The following is a 14,656-nucleotide window of genomic DNA, read 5'->3' as shown; positions in this document are numbered from 1 at the left end:
TTCGGATCGACCAGGGCATTCCGGTTAGTCCAAAGAGGTACATCTCCCACCGTAACGTGCTGCCCTTCGTCCCTCCCTCTTTCCCTCTGTATACCCAATTTCGACTGGCCCTGAGATCTGTTGTACTCGCGCCTTTTCAAATTCTCGCTGGGAGACATTTCTTGAATTTTTCTCTTCCATCACATACCAAAATTTATAGCACTTCCATTTCCCCATCCATGTAAATAGACGAGGGCTTTTTCTTTGGGTCAAGTACTATCGTTTAATGGTAGTATTTTGGGGTACACATTTCTCGCGATCTCAGTGTCCTAAGGTTGGGGGTATAGCTCAGTGGGAGAGCATTTGACTGCAGATCAAGAGGTCCTTGGTTCAAATCCGAGTGCCCCCTTGTTCGAGCTTCACTTGAAGCTTTTAAAAACCGTTGTGTCGATGGTTTAACGACTACGAATAGATGATGCTATTATGTAAAAATGAATTAACTCGACTGCAACAGTGGGAACACATTTGTCATATGTAAAATTCTAGAGAAGTTAAAGGGAGTCTGACAGCAGAAAGTTTGTTATTAACCTAATCCCAGTATAGTGTAGTAATTCTTGTGCACTTTCCAAATATGCCTCTGCTATGCAGCTGTGCAGGCCAAGGTTCAAGTCATTGTATCATTTCATTCACATGCAATTTGTTGTGGGTTGGGGGTATAGCTCAGCGGTAGAGCATTTGACTGCAGATCAAGAGGTCCTCGGTTCAAATCCGAGTGCCCCCTTGTGCTAGTTTCTCTTGACGGTTTGATAAACCTTTGTGTGGGTAGTTTAAGGATTGCGAATAGACAAAGGTGTTATGTAAAAATGAATTAGCATGACTGCAGCAGTGAGAACAGGTATCCTGTTTATAAAGTGCTAGAGAGGTTAAATTGAGCCTATTAGCAGAAGATTTATCATAAACCTACTTACAGTATAGTGTAGTGGTGCTCGTGCACTTTCCACTTATGTCTCTGCTATGCAGCTTCGCAGACCAGTTTTCAAGGACATGTATGATTTTCTGCAGATAAAAATGAGACGAAAGTGCTTTGCCTGGGAATCTAATGCTGAGACCAAAGCCCAGTCAAGCCAAGAGCCGCCCCCAATGCACTTTTCCCCTCGCTTTCATATGAATAAAACTGCCACTTACTTGAAAATGGGGCTCCAAAGCTGAAGAACAGAGGCATATTTGGAAACTGAAGAAGCCCCACAGCAAGGTACTTTCATTATATTTATAGCAAATTTGCTGCTGAGAAACGCCCTTTATGTGTCAGCAAGCAGGCAGACTGGCTAGAAAGCTCTGCTGGTGTACTTGGGGGGTATAGCTCAGTGGTAGAGCATTTGACTGCAGATCAAGAGGTCCTCGGCTCAAATCCGAGTGCCCCATTGTTCAAGTTTGGGTTGAAGATTTAAAAACGTCTTTTGGTTTTAACCTGCTAATGATATCATGAAAATGCTAAATGACATGATACTTCTCTAGGCATGGTCGCACTTGCCATCCTTTGGCGATTTTTTAGAATTAACCGTTAGGAGCCCATGGCAAATATTTTGGAAATCATGATTCTATCATGTCAATAAAGGAGAATTTTTTCATCTATGAAGTTCATTTGAAGATTAGAAAAGTGAAAAAGAGATTTGTCAATATAAGTCTCTTCGGGACATTTCAAGTGCTTGTAATAATGCAGTAAAGTTGAAGACACATGAAATGGAGTCTGTCATGAAAGCCAGCAGATCAGCTTAGTCCGGCAGATAGAAGGGTTAGGGTGTCTCCCTAGCCCAGGGTGTCTCCGTTGCCCAGATATCTCCGCTTTTGACAATATGCAAGTGAGCTCTTCGGATCGACCAGGGCATTCCGGTTGCTCCAAAGAGGTACATCTCCCACCGTAACGTGCTGCCCTTCGTCCCTCCCTCTTTCCCTCTGTATACCCAATTTCGACTGGCCCTGAGTTCTGTTGTACTCGCCCCTTTTCAAATTCTCGCTGGGAGACATTTCTTGAATTTTTCTCTTTCATCACATACCAAAATTTATAGCACTTCCATTTCCCCATCCATGTAAATAGACGAGGGCTTTTTCTTTGGGTCAAGTACTATCGTCTAATGGTAGTATTTTGGGGTACACATTTCTCGCGATCTCAGTGTCCTAAGGTTGGGGGTATAGCTCAGTGGGAGAGCATTTGACTGCAGATCAAGAGGTCCTTGGTTCAAATCCGAGTGCCCCCTTGTTTGAGCTTCACTTGAAGCTTTTAAAAACCGTTGTGTCGATGGTTTAACGACTACGAATAGATGATGCTATTGTGTAAAAATGAATTAACTCGACTGCAACAGTGGGAACACATTTGTCATATGTAAAATTCTAGAGAAGTTAAAGGGAGTCTGACAGCAGAAAGTTTGTTATTAACCTAATCCCAGTATAGTGTAGTAATTCTTGTGCACTTTCCAAATATGCCTCTGCTATGCAGCTGTGCAGGCCAAGGTTCAAGTCATTGTATCATTTCATTCACATGCAATTTGTTGTGGATTGGGGGTATAGCTCAGCGGTAGTGCATTTGACTGCAGATCAAGAGGTCCTCGGTTCAAATCCGAGTGCCCCCTTGTGCTAGTTTCTCTTGACGGTTTGATAAACCTTTGTGTGGGTAGTTTAAGGATTGCGAATAGACAAAGGTGTTATGTAAAAATGAATTAGCACGACTGCAGCAGTGAGAACAGGTATCCTGTTTATAAAGTGCTAGAGAGGTTAAATTGAGCCTATTAGCAGAAGATTTATCATAAACCTACATACAGTATAGTGTAGTGGTGCTCGTGCACTTTCCACTTATGTCTCTGCTATGCAGCTTCGCAGACCAGTTTTCAAGGACATGTATGATTTTCTGCAGATAAAAATGAGACGAAAGTGCTTTGCCTGGGAATCTAATGCTGAGACCAAAGCCCAGTCAAGCCAAGAGCCGCCCCCAATGCACTTTTCCCCTCGCTTTCATATGAATAAAACTGCCACTTACTTGAAAATGGGGCTCCAAAGCTGAAGAACAGAGGCATATTGGGAAACTGAAGAAGCCCCACAGCAAGGTACTTTCATTATATTTATAGCAAATTTGCTGCTGAGAAACGCCCTTTATGTGTCAGCAAGCAGGCAGACTGGCTAGAAAGCTCTGCTGGTGTACTTGGGGGGTATAGCTCAGTGGTAGAGCATTTGACTGCAGATCAAGAGGTCCTCGGTTCAAATCCGAGTGCCCCCTTGTGCAAGTTTGGGTTGAAGATTTAAAAATGTCTTTTGGTTTTAACCTGCTAATGATATCATGAAAATGCTAAATGACATTATACTTCTCTAGGCATGGTCGCACTTGCCATCCTTTGGCGATTTTTTAGAATTAACCGTTAGGAGCCCATGGCAAATATTTTGGAAATCATGATTCTATCATGTCAATAAAGGAAAATTTTTTCATCTATGAAGTTCATTTGAAGATTAGAAAAGTGAAAAAGAGATTTGTCAATATAAGTCTCTTCGGGACATTTCAAGTGCTTGTAATAATGCAGTAAAGTTGAAGACACATGAAATGGAGTCTGTCATGAAAGCCAGCAGATCAGCTTAGTCCGGCAGATAGAAGGGTTAGGGTGTCTCCCTAGCCCAGGGTGTCTCCGTTGCCCAGATATCTCCGCTTTTGACAATATGCAAGTGAGCTCTTTGGATCGACCAGGGCATTCCGGTTGCTCCAAAGAGGTACATCTCCCACCGTAACGTGCTGCCCTTCGTCCCTCCCTCTTTCCCTCTGTATACCCAATTTCGACTGGCCCTGAGTTCTGTTGTACTCGCGCCTTTTCAAATTCTCGCTGGGAGACATTTCTTGAATTTTTCTCTTTCATCACATACCAAAATTTATAGCACTTCCATTTCCCCATCCATGTAAATAGACGAGGGCTTTTTCTTTGGGTCAAGTACTATCGTTTAATGGTAGTATTTTGGGCTACACATTTCTCGCGATCTCAGTGTCCTAAGGTTGGGGGTATAGCTCAGTGGGAGAGCATTTGACTGCAGATCAAGAGGTCCTTGGTTCAAATCCGAGTGCCCCCTTGTTCGAGCTTCACTTGAAGCTTTTAAAAACCGTTGTGTCGATGGTTTAACGACTACGAATAGATGATGCTATTATGTAAAAATGAATTAACTCGACTGCAACAGTGGGAACACATTTGTCATATGTAAAATTCTAGAGAAGTTAAAGGGAGTCTGACAGCAGAAAGTTTGTTATTAACCTAATCCCAGTATAGTGTAGTAATTCTTGTGCACTTTCCAAATATGCCTCTGCTATGCAGCTGTGCAGGCCAAGGTTCAAGTCATTGTATCATTTCATTCACATGCACTTTGTTGTGGTTTGGGGGTATAGCTCAGCGGTAGAGCCTTTGACTGCAGATCAAGAGGTCCTCGGTTCAAATCCGAGTGCCCCCTTGTGCTAATTTCTCTTGACGGTTTGATAAACCTTTGTGTGGGTAGTTTAAGGATTGCGAATAGACAAAGGTGTTATGTAAAAATGAATTAGCACGACTGCAGCAGTGAGAACAGGTATCCTGTTTATAAAGTGCTAGAGAGGTTAAATTGAGCCTATTAGCAGAAGATTTATCATAAACCTACTTACAGTATAGTGTAGTGGTGCTCGTGCACTTTCCACTTATGTCTCTGCTATGCAGCTTCGCAGACCAGTTTTCAAGGACATGTATGATTTTCTGCAGATAAAAATGAGACGAAAGTGCTTTGCCTGGAAATCTAATGCTGAGACCAAAGCCCAGTCAAGCCAAGAGCCGCCCCCAATGCACTTTTCCCCTCGCTTTCATATGAATAAAACTGCCACTTACTTGAAAATGGGGCTCCAAAGCTGAAGAACAGAGGCATATTTGGAAACTGAAGAAGCCCCACAGCAAGGTACTTTCATTATATTTATAGCAAATTTGCTGCTGAGAAACGCCCTTTATGTGTCAGCAAGCAGGCAGACTGGCTAGAAAGCTCTGCTGGTGTACTTGGGGGGTATAGCTCAGTGGTAGAGCATTTGACTGCAGATCAAGAGGTCCTCGGTTCAAATCCGAGTGCCCCCTTAAGCAAGTTTGGGTTGAAGATTTAAAAATGTCTTTTGGTTTTAACCTGCTAATGATATCATGAAAATGCTAAATGACATGATACTTCTCTAGGCATGGTCGCACTTGCCATCCTTTGGCGATTTTTTAGAATTAACCGTTAGGAGCCCATGGCAAATATTTTGGAAATCATGATTCTATCATGTCAATAAAGGAGAATTTTTTCATCTATGAAGTTCATTTGAAGATTAGAAAAGTGAAAAAGAGATTTGTCAATATAAGTCTCTTCGGGACATTTCAAGTGCTTGTAATAATGCAGTAAAGTTGAAGACACATGAAATGGAGTCTGTCATGAAAGCCAGCAGATCAGCTTAGTCCGGCAGATAGAAGGGTTAGGGTGTCTCCCTAGCCCAGGGTGTCTCCGTTGCAAAGATATCTCCGCTTTTGACAATATGCAAGTGAGCACTTCGGATCGACCAGGGCATTCCGGTTGCTCCAAAGAGGTACATCTCCCACCGTAACGTGCTGCCCTTCGTCCCTCCCTCTTTCCCTCTGTATACCCAATTTCGACTGGTCCTGAGATCTGTTGTACTCGCGCCTTTTCAAATACTCGCTGGGAGACATTTCTTGAATTTTTCTCTTTCATCACATACCAAAATTTATAGCACTTCCATTTCCCCATCCATGTAAATAGACGAGGGCTTTTTCTTTGGGTCAAGTACTATCGTTTAATGGTAGTATTTTGGGCTACACATTTCTCGCGATCTCAGTGTCCTAAGGTTGGGGGTATAGCTCAGTGGGAGAGCATTTGACTGCAGATCAAGAGGTCCTTGGTTCAAATCCGAGTGCCCCCTTGTTCGAGCTTCACTTGAAGCTTTTAAAAACCGTTGTGTCGATGGTTTAACGACTACGAATAGATGATGCTATTATGTAAAAATGAATTAACTCGACTGCAACAGTGGGAACACATTTGTCATGTGTAAAACTCTAGAGAAGTTAAAGGGAGTCTGACAGCAGAAAGTTTGTTATTAACCTAATCCCAGTATAGTGTAGTAATTCTTGTGCACTTTCCAAATATGCCTCTGCTATGCAGCTGTGCAGGCCAAGGTTCAAGTCATTGTATCATTTCATTCACATGCAATTTGTTGTGGATTGGGGGTATAGCTCAGCGGTAGAGCTTTTGACTGCAGATCAAGAGGTCCTCGGTTCAAATCCGAGTGCCCCCTTGTGCTAGTTTCTCTTGTCGGTTTGATAAACCTTTGTGTGGGTAGTTTAAGGATTGCGAATAGACAAAGGTGTTATGTAAAAATGAATTAGCACGACTGCAGCAGTGAGAACAGGTATCCTGTTTATAAAGTGCTAGAGAGGTTAAATTGAGCCTATTAGCAGAAGATTTATCATAAACCTACTTACAGTATAGTGTAGTGGTGCTCGTGCACTTTCCACTTATGTCTCTGCTATGCAGCTTCGCAGACCAGTTTTCAAGGACATGTATGATTTTCTGCAGATAAAAATGAGACGAAAGTGCTTTGCCTGGAAATCTAATGCTGAGACCAAAGCCCAGTCAAGCCAAGAGCCGCCCCCAATGCACTTTTTCCCTCGCTTTCATATGAATAAAACTGCCACTTACTTGAAAATGGGGCTCCAAAGCTGAAGAACAGAGGCATATTTGGAAACTGAAGAAGCCCCACAGCAAGGTACTTTCATTATATTTATAGCAAATTTGCTGCTGAGAAACGCCCTTTATGTGTCAGCAAGCAGGCAGACTGGCTATAAAGCTCTGCTGGTGTACTTGGGGGGTATAGCTCAGTGGTAGAGCATTTGACTGCAGATCAAGAGGTCCTCGGTTCAAATCCGAGTGCCCCCTTGTGCAAGTTTGGGTTGAAGATTTAAAAATGTCTTTTGGTTTTAACCTGCTAATGATATCATGAAAATGCTAAATGACATGATACTTCTCTAGGCATGGTCGCACTTGCCATCCTTTGGCGATTTTTTAGAATTAACCGTTAGGAGCCCATGGCAAATATTTTGGAAATCATGATTCTATCATGTCAATAAAGGAGAATTTTTTCATCTATGAAGTTCATTTGAAGATTAGAAAAGTGAAAAAGAGATTTGTCAATATAAGTCTCTTCGGGACATTTCAAGTGCTTGTAATAATGCAGTAAAGTTGAAGACACATGAAATGGAGTCTGTCATGAAAGCCAGCAGATCAGCTTAGTCCGGCAGATAGAAGGGTTAGGGTGTCTCCCTAGCCCAGGGTGTCTCCGTTGCAAAGATATCTCCGCTTTTGACAATATGCAAGTGAGCACTTCGGATCGACCAGGGCATTCCGGTTGCTCCAAAGAGGTACATCTCCCACCGTAACGTGCTGCCCTTCGTCCATCCCTCTTTCCCTCTGTATACCCAATTTCGACTGGCCCTGAGATCTGTTGTACTCGCGCCTTTTCAAATTCTCGCTGGGAGACATTTCTTGAATTTTTCTCTTTCATCACATACCAAAATTTATAGCACTTCCGTTTCCCCATCCATGTAAATAGACGAGGGCTTTTTCTTTGGGTCAAGTACTATAGTTTAATGGTAGTATTTTGGGCTACACATTTCTCGCGATCTCAGTGTCCTAAGGTTGGGGGTATAGCTCAGTGGGAGAGCATTTGACTGCAGATCAAGAGGTCCTTGGTTCAAATCCGAGTGCCCCCTTGTTCGAGCTTCACTTGAAGCTTTTAAAAACCGTTGTGTCGATGGTTTAACGACTACGAATAGATGATGCTATTATGTAAAAATGAATTAACTCGACTGCAACAGTGGGAACACATTTGTCATATGTAAAATTCTAGAGAAGTTAAAGGGAGTCTGACAGCAGAAAGTTTGTTATTAACCTAATCCCAGTATAATGTAGTAATTCTTGTGCACTTTCCAAATATGCCTCTGCTATGCAGCTGTGCAGGCCAAGGTTCAAGTCATTGTATCATTTCATTCACATGCAATTTGTTGTGGATTGGGGGTATAGCTCAGCGGTAGAGCATTTGACTGCAGATCAAGAGGTCCTCGGTTCAAATCCGAGTGCCCCCTTGTGCTAGTTCCTCTTGACGGTTTGATAAACCTTTGTGTGGGTAGTTTACGGATTGCGAATAGACAAAGGTGTTATGTAAAAATAAATTAGCACGACTGCAGCAGTGAGAACAGGTATCCTGTTTATAAAGTGCTAGAGAGGTTAAATTGAGCCTATTAGCAGAAGATTTATCATAAACCTACTTACAGTATAGTGTAGTGGTGCTCGTGCACTTTCCACTTATGTCTCTGCTATGCAGCTTCGCAGACCAGTTTTCAAGGACATGTATGATTTTCTGCAGATAAAAATGAGACGAAAGTGCTTTGCCTGGAAATCTAATGCTGAGACCAAAGCCCAGTCAAGCCAAGAGCCGCCCCCAATGCACTTTTCCCCTCGCTTTCATATGAATAAAACTGCCACTTACTTGAAAATGGGGCTCCAAAGCTGAAGAACAGAAGCATATTTGGAAACTGAAGAAGCCCCACAGCAAGGTACTTTCATTATATTTATAGCAAATTTGCTGCTGAGAAACGCCCTTTATGTGTCAGCAAGCAGGCAGACTGGCTAGAAAGCTCTGCTGGTGTACTTGGGGGGTATAGCTCAGTGGTAGAGCATTTGACTGCAGATCAAGAGGTCCTCGGTTCAAATCCGAGTGCCCCCTTGTGCAAGTTTGGGTTGAAGATTTAAAAATGTCTTTTGGTTTTAACCTGCTAATGATATCATGAAAATGCTAAATGACATGATACTTCTCTAGGCATGGTCGCACTTGCCATCCTTTGGCGATTTTTTAGAATTAACCGTTAGGAGCCCATGGCAAATATTTTGGAAATCATGATTCTATCATGTCAATAAAGGAGAATTTTTTCATCTATGAAGTTCATTTGAAGATTAGAAAAGTGAAAAAGAGATTTGTCAATATAAGTCTCTTCGGGACATTTCAAGTGCTTGTAATAATGCAGTAAAGTTGAAGACACATGAAATGGAGTCTGTCATGAAAGCCAGCAGATCAGCTTAATCCGGCAGATAGAAGGGTTAGGGTGTCTCCCTAGCCCAGGGTGTCTCCGTTGCAAAGATATCTCCGCTTTTGACAATATGCAAGTGAGCTCTTCGGATCGACCAGGGCATTCCGGTTAGTCCAAAGAGGTACATCTCCCACCGTAACGTGCTGCCCTTCGTCCCTCCCTCTTTCCCTCTGTATACCCAATTTCGACTGGCCCTGAGATCTGTTGTACTCGCGCCTTTTCAAATTCTCGCTGGGAGACATTTCTTGAATTTTTCTCTTCCATCACATACCAAAATTTATAGCACTTCCATTTCCCCATCCATGTAAATAGACGAGGGCTTTTTCTTTGGGTCAAGTACTATCGTTTAATGGTAGTATTTTGGGGTACACATTTCTCGCGATCTCAGTGTCCTAAGGTTGGGGGTATAGCTCAGTGGGAGAGCATTTGACTGCAGATCAAGAGGTCCTTGGTTCAAATCCGAGTGCCCCCTTGTTCGAGCTTCACTTGAAGCTTTTAAAAACCGTTGTGTCGATGGTTTAACGACTACGAATAGATGATGCTATTATGTAAAAATGAATTAACTCGACTGCAACAGTGGGAACACATTTGTCATATGTAAAATTCTAGAGAAGTTAAAGGGAGTCTGACAGCAGAAAGTTTGTTATTAACCTAATCCCAGTATAGTGTAGTAATTCTTGTGCACTTTCCAAATATGCCTCTGCTATGCAGCTGTGCAGGCCAAGGTTCAAGTCATTGTATCATTTCATTCACATGCAATTTGTTGTGGGTTGGGGGTATAGCTCAGCGGTAGAGCATTTGACTGCAGATCAAGAGGTCCTCGGTTCAAATCCGAGTGCCCCCTTGTGCTAGTTTCTCTTGACGGTTTGATAAACCTTTGTGTGGGTAGTTTAAGGATTGCGAATAGACAAAGGTGTTATGTAAAAATGAATTAGCACGACTGCAGCAGTGAGAACAGGTATCCTGTTTATAAAGTGCTAGAGAGGTTAAATTGAGCCTATTAGCAGAAGATTTATCATAAACCTACTTACAGTATAGTGTAGTGGTGCTCGTGCACTTTCCACTTATGTCTCTGCTATGCAGCTTCGCAGACCAGTTTTCAAGGACATGTATGATTTTCTGCAGATAAAAATGAGACGAAAGTGCTTTGCCTGGGAATCTAATGCTGAGACCAAAGCCCAGTCAAGCCAAGAGCCGCCCCCAATGCACTTTTCCCCTCGCTTTCATATGAATAAAACTGCCACTTACTTGAAAATGGGGCTCCAAAGCTGAAGAACAGAGGCATATTTGGAAACTGAAGAAGCCCCACAGCAAGGTACTTTCATTATATTTATAGCAAATTTGCTGCTGAGAAACGCCCTTTATGTGTCAGCAAGCAGGCAGACTGGCTAGAAAGCTCTGCTGGTGTACTTGCGGGGTGTAGCTCAGTGGTAGAGCATTTGACTGCAGATCAAGAGGTCCTCGGCTCAAATCCGAGTGCCCCCTTGTTCAAGTTTGGGTTGAAGATTTAAAAACGTCTTTTGGTTTTAACCTGCTAATGATATCATGAAAATGCTAAATGACATGATACTTCTCTAGGCATGGTCGCACTTGCCATCCTTTGGCGATTTTTTAGAATTAACCGTTAGGAGCCCATGGAAAATATTTTGGAAATCATGATTCTATCATGTCAATAAAGGAGAATTTTTTCATCTATGAAGTTCATTTGAAGATTAGAAAAGTGAAAAAGAGATTTGTCAATATAAGTCTCTTCGGGACATTTCAAGTGCTTGTAATAATGCAGTAAAGTTGAAGACACATGAAATGGAGTCTGTCATGAAAGCCAGCAGATCAGCTTAGTCCGGCAGATAGAAGGGTTAGGGTGTCTCCCTAGCCCAGGGTGTCTCCGTTGCCCAGATATCTCCGCTTTTGACAATATGCAAGTGAGCTCTTCGGATCGACCAGGGCATTCCGGTTGCTCCAAAGAGGTACATCTCCCACCGTAACGTGCTGCCCTTCGTCCCTCCCTCTTTCCCTCTGTATACCCAATTTCGACTGGCCCTGAGTTCTGTTGTACTCGCCCCTTTTCAAATTCTCGCTGGGAGACATTTCTTGAATTTTTCTCTTTCATCACATACCAAAATTTATAGCACTTCCATTTCCCCATCCATGTAAATAGACGAGGGCTTTTTCTTTGGGTCAAGTACTATCGTCTAATGGTAGTATTTTGGGGTACACATTTCTCGCGATCTCAGTGTCCTAAGGTTGGGGGTATAGCTCAGTGGGAGAGCATTTGACTGCAGATCAAGAGGTCCTTGGTTCAAATCCGAGTGCCCCCTTGTTTGAGCTTCACTTGAAGCTTTTAAAAACCGTTGTGTCGATGGTTTAACGACTACGAATAGATGATGCTATTGTGTAAAAATGAATTAACTCGACTGCAACAGTGGGAACACATTTGTCATATGTAAAATTCTAGAGAAGTTAAAGGGAGTCTGACAGCAGAAAGTTTGTTATTAACCTAATCCCAGTATAGTGTAGTAATTCTTGTGCACTTTCCAAATATGCCTCTGCTATGCAGCTGTGCAGGCCAAGGTTCAAGTCATTGTATCATTTCATTCACATGCAATTTGTTGTGGATTGGGGGTATAGCTCAGCGGTAGTGCATTTGACTGCAGATCAAGAGGTCCTCGGTTCAAATCCGAGTGCCCCCTTGTGCTAGTTTCTCTTGACGGTTTGATAAACCTTTGTGTGGGTAGTTTAAGGATTGCGAATAGACAAAGGTGTTATGTAAAAATGAATTAGCACGACTGCAGCAGTGAGAACAGGTATCCTGTTTATAAAGTGCTAGAGAGGTTAAATTGAGCCTATTAGCAGAAGATTTATCATAAACCTACATACAGTATAGTGTAGTGGTGCTCGTGCACTTTCCACTTATGTCTCTGCTATGCAGCTTCGCAGACCAGTTTTCAAGGACATGTATGATTTTCTGCAGATAAAAATGAGACGAAAGTGCTTTGCCTGGGAATCTAATGCTGAGACCAAAGCCCAGTCAAGCCAAGAGCCGCCCCCAATGCACTTTTCCCCTCGCTTTCATATGAATAAAACTGCCACTTACTTGAAAATGGGGCTCCAAAGCTGAAGAACAGAGGCATATTGGGAAACTGAAGAAGCCCCACAGCAAGGTACTTTCATTATATTTATAGCAAATTTGCTGCTGAGAAACGCCCTTTATGTGTCAGCAAGCAGGCAGACTGGCTAGAAAGCTCTGCTGGTGTACTTGGGGGGTATAGCTCAGTGGTAGAGCATTTGACTGCAGATCAAGAGGTCCTCGGTTCAAATCCGAGTGCCCCCTTGTGCAAGTTTGGGTTGAAGATTTAAAAATGTCTTTTGGTTTTAACCTGCTAATGATATCATGAAAATGCTAAATGACATTATACTTCTCTAGGCATGGTCGCACTTGCCATCCTTTGGCGATTTTTTAGAATTAACCGTTAGGAGCCCATGGCAAATATTTTGGAAATCATGATTCTATCATGTCAATAAAGGAAAATTTTTTCATCTATGAAGTTCATTTGAAGATTAGAAAAGTGAAAAAGAGATTTGTCAATATAAGTCTCTTCGGGACATTTCAAGTGCTTGTAATAATGCAGTAAAGTTGAAGACACATGAAATGGAGTCTGTCATGAAAGCCAGCAGATCAGCTTAGTCCGGCAGATAGAAGGGTTAGGGTGTCTCCCTAGCCCAGGGTGTCTCCGTTGCCCAGATATCTCCGCTTTTGACAATATGCAAGTGAGCTCTTTGGATCGACCAGGGCATTCCGGTTGCTCCAAAGAGGTACATCTCCCACCGTAACGTGCTGCCCTTCGTCCCTCCCTCTTTCCCTCTGTATACCCAATTTCGACTGGCCCTGAGTTCTGTTGTACTCGCGCCTTTTCAAATTCTCGCTGGGAGACATTTCTTGAATTTTTCTCTTTCATCACATACCAAAATTTATAGCACTTCCATTTCCCCATCCATGTAAATAGACGAGGGCTTTTTCTTTGGGTCAAGTACTATCGTTTAATGGTAGTATTTTGGGCTACACATTTCTCGCGATCTCAGTGTCCTAAGGTTGGGGGTATAGCTCAGTGGGAGAGCATTTGACTGCAGATCAAGAGGTCCTTGGTTCAAATCCGAGTGCCCCCTTGTTCGAGCTTCACTTGAAGCTTTTAAAAACCGTTGTGTCGATGGTTTAACGACTACGAATAGATGATGCTATTATGTAAAAATGAATTAACTCGACTGCAACAGTGGGAACACATTTGTCATATGTAAAATTCTAGAGAAGTTAAAGGGAGTCTGACAGCAGAAAGTTTGTTATTAACCTAATCCCAGTATAGTGTAGTAATTCTTGTGCACTTTCCAAATATGCCTCTGCTATGCAGCTGTGCAGGCCAAGGTTCAAGTCATTGTATCATTTCATTCACATGCACTTTGTTGTGGTTTGGGGGTATAGCTCAGCGGTAGAGCCTTTGACTGCAGATCAAGAGGTCCTCGGTTCAAATCCGAGTGCCCCCTTGTGCTAATTTCTCTTGTCGGTTTGATAAACCTTTGTGTGGGTAGTTTAAGGATTGCGAATAGACAAAGGTGTTATGTAAAAATGAATTAGCACGACTGCAGCAGTGAGAACAGGTATCCTGTTTATAAAGTGCTAGAGAGGTTAAATTGAGCCTATTAGCAGAAGATTTATCATAAACCTACTTACAGTATAGTGTAGTGGTGCTCGTGCACTTTCCACTTATGTCTCTGCTATGCAGCTTCGCAGACCAGTTTTCAAGGACATGTATGATTTTCTGCAGATAAAAATGAGACGAAAGTGCTTTGCCTGGAAATCTAATGCTGAGACCAAAGCCCAGTCAAGCCAAGAGCCGCCCCCAATGCACTTTTCCCCTCGCTTTCATATGAATAAAACTGCCACTTACTTGAAAATGGGGCTCCAAAGCTGAAGAACAGAGGCATATTTGGAAACTGAAGAAGCCCCACAGCAAGGTACTTTCATTATATTTATAGCAAATTTGCTGCTGAGAAACGCCCTTTATGTGTCAGCAAGCAGGCAGACTGGCTAGAAAGCTCTGCTGGTGTACTTGGGGGGTATAGCTCAGTGGTAGAGCATTTGACTGCAGATCAAGAGGTCCTCGGTTCAAATCCGAGTGCCCCCTTAAGCAAGTTTGGGTTGAAGATTTAAAAATGTCTTTTGGTTTTAACCTGCTAATGATATCATGAAAATGCTAAATGACATGATACTTCTCTAGGCATGGTCGCACTTGCCATCCTTTGGCGATTTTTTAGAATTAACCGTTAGGAGCCCATGGCAAATATTTTGGAAATCATGATTCTATCATGTCAATAAAGGAGAATTTTTTCATCTATGAAGTTCATTTGAAGATTAGAAAAGTGAAAAAGAGATTTGTCAATATAAGTCTCTTCGGGACATTTCAAGTGCTTGTAATAATGCAGTAAAGTTGAAGACACATGAAATGGAGTCTGTCATG

The 14,656-nt window shown here is 42.4% G+C and overlaps 24 non-coding genes across 24 annotated transcripts; all 24 read left to right on the top strand.

The window, feature by feature from the left end:
• The first annotated feature begins 316 nt into the window (after positions 1–316).
• TRNAC-GCA (transfer RNA cysteine (anticodon GCA)) lies at positions 317–388 on the top strand. Its single transcript has one exon. It is a non-coding gene; the product is annotated as a tRNA-Cys (tRNA).
• Positions 389–688: 300 nt separating this feature from the next.
• Positions 689–760, top strand: TRNAC-GCA (transfer RNA cysteine (anticodon GCA)). Its single transcript has one exon. It is a non-coding gene; the product is annotated as a tRNA-Cys (tRNA).
• Positions 761–1,329: 569 nt separating this feature from the next.
• Positions 1,330–1,401, top strand: TRNAC-GCA (transfer RNA cysteine (anticodon GCA)). The gene has a single exon. It is a non-coding gene; the product is annotated as a tRNA-Cys (tRNA).
• Positions 1,402–2,162: 761 nt separating this feature from the next.
• On the top strand, positions 2,163–2,234 carry TRNAC-GCA (transfer RNA cysteine (anticodon GCA)). The gene has a single exon. It is a non-coding gene; the product is annotated as a tRNA-Cys (tRNA).
• Positions 2,235–2,534: 300 nt separating this feature from the next.
• On the top strand, positions 2,535–2,606 carry TRNAC-GCA (transfer RNA cysteine (anticodon GCA)). Its single transcript has one exon. It is a non-coding gene; the product is annotated as a tRNA-Cys (tRNA).
• Positions 2,607–3,175: 569 nt separating this feature from the next.
• TRNAC-GCA (transfer RNA cysteine (anticodon GCA)) lies at positions 3,176–3,247 on the top strand. The gene has a single exon. It is a non-coding gene; the product is annotated as a tRNA-Cys (tRNA).
• A 761-nt stretch (positions 3,248–4,008) lies between these two features.
• On the top strand, positions 4,009–4,080 carry TRNAC-GCA (transfer RNA cysteine (anticodon GCA)). Its single transcript has one exon. It is a non-coding gene; the product is annotated as a tRNA-Cys (tRNA).
• A 300-nt stretch (positions 4,081–4,380) lies between these two features.
• TRNAC-GCA (transfer RNA cysteine (anticodon GCA)) lies at positions 4,381–4,452 on the top strand. Its single transcript has one exon. It is a non-coding gene; the product is annotated as a tRNA-Cys (tRNA).
• A 569-nt stretch (positions 4,453–5,021) lies between these two features.
• Positions 5,022–5,093, top strand: TRNAC-GCA (transfer RNA cysteine (anticodon GCA)). Its single transcript has one exon. It is a non-coding gene; the product is annotated as a tRNA-Cys (tRNA).
• Positions 5,094–5,854: 761 nt separating this feature from the next.
• On the top strand, positions 5,855–5,926 carry TRNAC-GCA (transfer RNA cysteine (anticodon GCA)). The gene has a single exon. It is a non-coding gene; the product is annotated as a tRNA-Cys (tRNA).
• Positions 5,927–6,226: 300 nt separating this feature from the next.
• On the top strand, positions 6,227–6,298 carry TRNAC-GCA (transfer RNA cysteine (anticodon GCA)). The gene has a single exon. It is a non-coding gene; the product is annotated as a tRNA-Cys (tRNA).
• Positions 6,299–6,867: 569 nt separating this feature from the next.
• TRNAC-GCA (transfer RNA cysteine (anticodon GCA)) lies at positions 6,868–6,939 on the top strand. Its single transcript has one exon. It is a non-coding gene; the product is annotated as a tRNA-Cys (tRNA).
• A 761-nt stretch (positions 6,940–7,700) lies between these two features.
• TRNAC-GCA (transfer RNA cysteine (anticodon GCA)) lies at positions 7,701–7,772 on the top strand. The gene has a single exon. It is a non-coding gene; the product is annotated as a tRNA-Cys (tRNA).
• Positions 7,773–8,072: 300 nt separating this feature from the next.
• On the top strand, positions 8,073–8,144 carry TRNAC-GCA (transfer RNA cysteine (anticodon GCA)). Its single transcript has one exon. It is a non-coding gene; the product is annotated as a tRNA-Cys (tRNA).
• A 569-nt stretch (positions 8,145–8,713) lies between these two features.
• On the top strand, positions 8,714–8,785 carry TRNAC-GCA (transfer RNA cysteine (anticodon GCA)). The gene has a single exon. It is a non-coding gene; the product is annotated as a tRNA-Cys (tRNA).
• Positions 8,786–9,546: 761 nt separating this feature from the next.
• TRNAC-GCA (transfer RNA cysteine (anticodon GCA)) lies at positions 9,547–9,618 on the top strand. Its single transcript has one exon. It is a non-coding gene; the product is annotated as a tRNA-Cys (tRNA).
• Positions 9,619–9,918: 300 nt separating this feature from the next.
• TRNAC-GCA (transfer RNA cysteine (anticodon GCA)) lies at positions 9,919–9,990 on the top strand. Its single transcript has one exon. It is a non-coding gene; the product is annotated as a tRNA-Cys (tRNA).
• A 569-nt stretch (positions 9,991–10,559) lies between these two features.
• On the top strand, positions 10,560–10,631 carry TRNAC-GCA (transfer RNA cysteine (anticodon GCA)). The gene has a single exon. It is a non-coding gene; the product is annotated as a tRNA-Cys (tRNA).
• Positions 10,632–11,392: 761 nt separating this feature from the next.
• Positions 11,393–11,464, top strand: TRNAC-GCA (transfer RNA cysteine (anticodon GCA)). The gene has a single exon. It is a non-coding gene; the product is annotated as a tRNA-Cys (tRNA).
• A 300-nt stretch (positions 11,465–11,764) lies between these two features.
• Positions 11,765–11,836, top strand: TRNAC-GCA (transfer RNA cysteine (anticodon GCA)). Its single transcript has one exon. It is a non-coding gene; the product is annotated as a tRNA-Cys (tRNA).
• Positions 11,837–12,405: 569 nt separating this feature from the next.
• On the top strand, positions 12,406–12,477 carry TRNAC-GCA (transfer RNA cysteine (anticodon GCA)). Its single transcript has one exon. It is a non-coding gene; the product is annotated as a tRNA-Cys (tRNA).
• Positions 12,478–13,238: 761 nt separating this feature from the next.
• Positions 13,239–13,310, top strand: TRNAC-GCA (transfer RNA cysteine (anticodon GCA)). Its single transcript has one exon. It is a non-coding gene; the product is annotated as a tRNA-Cys (tRNA).
• Positions 13,311–13,610: 300 nt separating this feature from the next.
• On the top strand, positions 13,611–13,682 carry TRNAC-GCA (transfer RNA cysteine (anticodon GCA)). Its single transcript has one exon. It is a non-coding gene; the product is annotated as a tRNA-Cys (tRNA).
• A 569-nt stretch (positions 13,683–14,251) lies between these two features.
• TRNAC-GCA (transfer RNA cysteine (anticodon GCA)) lies at positions 14,252–14,323 on the top strand. Its single transcript has one exon. It is a non-coding gene; the product is annotated as a tRNA-Cys (tRNA).
• Positions 14,324–14,656: the final 333 nt, after the last annotated feature.

Source organism: Leptodactylus fuscus, chromosome 1, assembly GCF_031893055.1.
Source record: "Leptodactylus fuscus isolate aLepFus1 chromosome 1, aLepFus1.hap2, whole genome shotgun sequence".
In the NCBI taxonomy this organism is placed as follows: Eukaryota; Metazoa; Chordata; class Amphibia; order Anura; family Leptodactylidae; genus Leptodactylus; species Leptodactylus fuscus.
The sequence above is the reverse complement of the archived record's forward strand: the minus strand, read 5'-3'. Positions and strand labels throughout refer to the sequence as shown.